We start from the raw sequence: 6,279 nt of genomic DNA on the forward strand, positions 1-6,279 counted from the left end.
CTATATTTTATATTTATATTTTATATTTTTAATTACCAGGAGAGAGATTATATTACACAGAAAAGTTACATTGAAATTATGGCACTTTAGGGGAGGCGCTTTTCATTTATATATATATTTTTTTATTTTCAGAGGAAAGGAATAAAAAAATTCTAAAATTCTAAAGTAGCATATTACAAGCATATTCCATATAATTTGTCATCTTTTTAGTCATCTTTTTAAATAATTCCATAGAATTTCATCAAGCAAACTGTAATTCCTTAAAAGAATAAAGGAATGGCTAATTTAATTATAGATTTTTTGGTAAAATTCTGTATTTATCTAGGAAATTAGACTTTTATATATACCTATTTTTTAAATTATTTAATTTATTTTTTGTGATTTACATCCAACTTAGTTAGCATATGATGATTTCAGGAGTAGATTCCTTAATGTCCCTTATGCATTTAGCCCATCCCCCCTCCCACAACCCCTCCAGCAACCCTCTGTTCTGCATATTTAAGTCTCTCTCACGTTTTTGCCCGCATCCCTGTTTTTATATTATTTTTACTTCACTTCCCTTATGTTCATCTGTTTTGTATTTTAAAGTCCTCATACGAGTGAAGTCATATATTTTCCTTTCTCTGACTAGTCAGTTACGAAATTAGACTTTTAATTTAGGTTTTCAAATATGTTTGCATAGATATCTAAAGCCGTGTCTGTTATGGGACTTTATTTTCTGCTGACCTTGTTGCCACGTTCTGTCCGCGAGTGTGTAGAAGCGCCTGCGACCCCGTGGTGGTCCCTGCCCACCCGGCGCGGGGTCCCCGGGGCTGCAGCGGGTCCTGGGGGCGGGCTCCCGCTCCGGCTTCAGGAGGGAGCCCCCAGCAGGCTCGGAGGGCGCCCGCACCTCGCGCCAGTCCACCAGCACGTGCCGAGAGGCGGCCTGTTGGGAGCTGGAGCGGCCGGTCCACCTGAGGTTCCTCCTGGTTCACAGCAGCGTCCTGCTCTTCCCTTTCAGTCTCTGTGGGATCTCAGTGCCGTGGAGACCAGGCGTGACCCTCCGTGGCGGGGCGGCTCAGGGAGATGGGGCCGTGGGCGCACAGAACTTCCTCCCCGGCGCCACCCGCGTCACACCCACGGAGCCAGCTCCCTCGTGGCTGCTCTGGGGTGGCAGTGGCCACGCGGCGCAGACCTGGCAGAGGTGGGTTAAGATAAGACACCTCTCCAGAGACTGGGGGTCAGCCCTGGGATCAATAACGGCGGAAGTCTGGCTTCCCGCTCCCTGGAGGCTGCCTCCGTCTGGTTAGAGAAGGTTCCGAGGCCAGGTGGCCACCGACAGGAGTGGCTCCAGGGACAGCCGCAGACTTCACCAGAGCAGGCTGGCCAGTGCTCCTGGAGGGTATGATACTGAGGGCAGCCAGGTTTTCAACGCGAGCCGCCAGCAGAAGCTTCTCCCAGGTCCTCTTGAGATTTATGAGGTAATGCTGTTACTTTTCCTTTTGTAGATGATGGTTTCGTTTGGAAGTCAAGGTTTGTGCCACCCAAATGGGTTCCTGATGAAAGGAATTTGAGGGCATCCTGCTCCTTTATTTGCAGGACATCAAGGGCTCTGGACGCTGTGAAAGTTTTCTGTGAAGTTATAGGAATCCAGAATAACACCTGTATGGATGCCTCTCTGTGTAATGTGGAAAGGCTTGGTGGCATTTATCTTGAGAGGATTGGTTGTGAGAGTTATTAATATTGTTCATCAATATTAACTGCTTCTCTGGAACTGAAGAAGATTGTATTTATACGCCCTTTTAATGTTAGATGTGGCTTGTAACAAAAAATAATACAGATAAGGAGGTTAAAAATATGGGTAATAGTGTCTATTTCATTTATAATTTTTAAAATTTATTTATTTATTTTGAGAGAGAGGGGTGGGGAGCAGAAGTCAGGGAGGGGCAGAGAGAGAGAGAATCCCAAGCAGGCTCTGCACTGTCAGCACAGAGCCCAAAGTGGGGCTCAAACCCACACACCTTGAGAACATGACCCGAGTACAGAGTGCAAGTTGGATGCTTAACCGACTGAGCCACCCAGGAGTCCCTCATTATTTTTATAACATGGTGACCTCTGAAGTTGCTCAAAAGGGTAAATAAATTTTCAGGGAGGAAACTGAGAGGCAGCTCTAGAAAAACCAGCACTTACAGGTTTGAATATTCTTTTTACCTTTTATTTATAGTTTATGCTTGAAAACATTGATTTCTATGTCTGAGGTGTTTTACTTTGCTGTGGGAGAAATGCTATATAGTCACGGAAACCCTTTATAAATCTCTGTTGTGGCTACTCAATGATGAATGGCAATCTCTTTGAGATGACCCCAAGTCTCCATCTCCCAGTAAATGTTGTCTGTCAATTCCAAACATCTTCAAAATTTAGTTATGATCCATCTTTATTCTCGCTGCTATAACAAAATACTAGAGACTAGGTGCCTTATAAATAGCAGGAATTTATTTCTTACCATTCTGGAGGCTGGAAATTCAACATCAGGGGGCCAGCATGGTTGAATTATATGGTCAGGACCCTCTTCTGGGTTGCAAACTGATACTTTTTTTAAAAAAAAATTTTTTTTTAACGTTTATTTATTTTTTTGGGACAGAGAGAGACAGAGCATGAACGGGGGAGGGGCAGAGAGAGAGGGAGACACAGAATCAGAAACAGGGTCCAGGCTCTGAGCCATCAGCCCAGAGCCCGACGCGGGGCTCGAACTCACGGACCGCGAGATCGTGACCTGGCTGAAGTCGGACGCTTAACCGACTGCGCCACCCAGGCGCCCCGCAAACTGATACTTTTTATATCTTCACTTGACAAGAGAGTGAGCTAGTTCTTTGGGCCTCTTTTTATAAGGACACTAATCCCGTTTATGAAAGTCTACCCTTATGACCTAATTACCTTCCAAAGGCCCCATTTCCAGAAACTACCACATTAGGATTAGGGTTCCAACATTTGAATTTGGTTGAGGGAGGGGCACAAACATTCAGATGTATTGCCACATCCAGACATTCTTGTATGATGAAATAATAAACAGGTCACTAGGAATAATTTTATGTGCTTTTTCCTACTATAAAAACAAAACATTGTCTGTAGCTTATTCAATAACTACAAAAAGAATAAGAGAAATCGAAAGTGTGGTTCTCAAAGGTGGAAAACAATTTCTCTACAAGTTGATATGATATCTTGAAAACCAGATATGACTATTGGAACCCAGATTCAATTTTATTAAGCTTTGTCTATGTAGGAAAATATTAGTTACTCTTGGCAGGAAATTACTGTGTATTCTAACAGTTCTTGAAGCAGCTACACTCTTGTACACTCTTGTATCTAATTAAGTGTTTTTTTTCTCTTTTACTGAGAACTTATTTACTTCTCAGATACTGTTCTGATGCTCTACGTGTAAAACTCAGCTTGTGCTTATAGCTGTGATGTAGGTGCGATTATTATCTTAATTTTAGAGAAAAATAACCAGAAGAACAAGAAAATAATTCATCTTTTATTATTTAGTTAATAATTGGAAACACTAATATTTGTACCTTGCATCTTCGGAGATTTTTATATTAACCATTACACTGTGGTTATTTATTGAAATTATGGCAAATGGCAGCAATATGTCTGAGATGATTCCAAGCTCCTAGCCTACAGCCTTGCACACAAAGACAGCCTAATATTTGTTTGCTATGTCCTTGTGTTTAAACAATGCAGAGCATTCTCCTTATTTGTACTAACCAAAAGTTACATGGCAACAAGAAAATATATATTTTGTCTCCTTTATTTGGATGAAATTAAAAATAGTAGAATCGGGGTGCCTGGGGTGGCTCAGTCAGGTAAGTAGATGACTCTGGCTTTTGGCTCAGGTCATGGTCTCACCTGGTGGTTTATGAGATTAAGCCCCATGTCTCGCTCTGTGCTAACAGCATGAAGCCTGCTTGAGATTCTTTCTCTCCCTCTCTCTCTCTCTGCCCCTCTCCTACTGAAGCTCTCTCTTCAAAATAAATTAATAAACATAAAAAAATAAAAATAGTAGAATTACTCACCTGTGTACACAGAAAATTGGAAATTTATAAAATTAGGAAGCAATAATTCTGCACAAGTATAGCCCATCTTAGCCCATTTTCAAGGTTATAAAGATTTTACTCAGAGCAGAAAAAAGTATCCTCAAAGATGCTGTGCTTTATCTTTTATGTTCCTAATGTTTCTCAAGAGGTGTACTTTTATAAACTGTGAATCAAGCAATACCTATTGTGTAATACTGAGATAGACAGCAGTCATGCCTTTATTGTGTTTCACAGTGTATTATTTGGGGATTAAAGTGGAAAAAATCCAGATGGCTGACATAATTTGGGTGATTTTTCACTGTTGAATAGACATTACTGATACATAACATTGAAAGCCAATTTTTCAAAAAAAACTTTGGAACAATCTCTATCAAAGGGAATTGTGCCATAGCTAGTTCACTTTCCCAGAGAAAACAAGATGTAATCAGAGTATGTTCTATCTTACTTACTGATTCTTTCATTTGCTTGGGATGCACGTAGATTCCTCCCCACCCAGCTTTACTGAGGTATAACTGACAAATAAAAACTGTGTATAGGGGCGCCTGGGTGGCGCAGTCGGTTAAGCGTCCGACTTCAGCTCAGGTCACGATCTCGTGGTCCGGGAGTTCGAGCCCCACATCAGGCTCTGGGCTGATGGCTCGGAGCCTGGAGCCTGTTTCCGATTCTGTGTCTCCCTCTCTCTCTGCCCCTCCCCTGTTCATGCTCTGTCTCTCTCTGTCCCAAAAATAAATAAAAAACGTTGAAAAAAAATAAAGTTAATTATTAAAAAAAAAACAAAACTGTGTATATTTACTTTGTAGTGATTGATTACTACAATCAAACACATCCATCACCTCACATGGTTACCTTTGTGTCTCTGTGTGGTAACACTTAAGATCTCTGTTAGCAAATTTCAAGTATATTATGCAGTGTTAATTATATTCACCATGCTGTACATTAGATCCTCAGAACCTGTTCATCTTATAATTGAAAGTTTTTACACTTTGGCTAACATCTCTCCCTTTTTTCCTTCCCCCACTCAGCCCCTTGGCAACCATCGCTGTACTCTCTGATTCTAGTTCAACTTTTTTAGATTCTACATAGAAGATTATGTATTTTTATGTAGTTTTTAATATATACAAATTCAACTTGTGAAGCAAATATGTTAAAAACAGAAATAGACATTAAAAATTGAGGGAAATATTTTGGAAGTAGAATTCTTATTTGTTTAAGTGAATTGTCAAATGAAAATTAAACCCTGGGTTAAAACCTTCAAGATAGCAACTTGCAGAATTGTGTGTACAACTTCAATGGCAGTCAGTCCCTTCTTTGAGGCTAATTTTTTTGGTGAGATATTTCAGAAGCTCTAGCTTCAGCAGGAATGTGTAAACATAATTGTAAAGTGGCAAAAAGTCTTTTCAAATATAGAGTGCCTCTTTTTCTTTGTGTATCTGCAGCATCTAGACGAGTACCTGGCACAGAGCAGGATAAACATGAATTATATGTAGAGTGAATGAATTAAATAAGATTTGTCTCTTTTGGATGTTTTAAGCTTTTTTTTTTTTTTCCATAGAGGGATGCATTTTTATTTTTATATCTGTTGCAGTGTATGCTTATCTTTCCTACTAGCCAATGAAATTGTCGTAGATCTTAAATTGTCTAAATCTGGCTTATGGGGGCAGAGCATGTACTAGAATTTTAACAGGATATGATGAAAATATATGTTTTGTCACTTGATAGAAAGTTTAAATCCCGTAAGAGAGTTGGGTTAGATTCAGTGAGACATTATCAGCATTCAAGAGAGCAGAATCTAAATATTATTTTTAGATTTGCATGCAGAAGGGAGAATTAGTCTAGAAAATATGGGAGAAGAAAGGCAAATAAAAATACCTGTCAGTATATATATGCTAATTGTTTAATAAAGTTGAAAAGGAACATATTTTAAATGTATGCATTTCCCTTGCAGTTGACTTAAACCATGTGTTCATCAGACCCATTTCAGACCATTCTGGATATATCTGTTTACTATTCTTTGCACTGGTCCCAAGATAAAACAAAAGTTCATGACAAAGTATAGAAGACAGTGAAATGTAGATGCGGGCAGGAATTTGATGTTGCTTGGGAGTTGAGTACAGCATCCTCTGAGTAGGAAGCCATCTGTGGTTGAACAAGTATTTAATAAGTAGGGAGAGAAGTCAGCAAAAGAACTATCTCTTAATTTCTTTTT

General features: G+C 39.7%; 1 pseudogene; it reads right to left on the bottom strand.

Annotated features, from left to right (window-relative positions):
* Nucleotides 1–1,013: 1,013 nt before the first annotated feature.
* On the bottom strand, nucleotides 1,014–4,119 carry LOC121030349 (40S ribosomal protein SA-like; annotated as a pseudogene).
* Between the last annotated feature and the right edge of the window lie 2,160 nt (nucleotides 4,120–6,279).

The sequence above is a fragment of the Herpailurus yagouaroundi genome, unplaced genomic scaffold, assembly GCF_014898765.1.
Source record: "Herpailurus yagouaroundi ecotype Mexico unplaced genomic scaffold, PumYag 140, whole genome shotgun sequence".
NCBI lineage: Eukaryota > Metazoa > Chordata > Mammalia > Carnivora > Felidae > Herpailurus > Herpailurus yagouaroundi.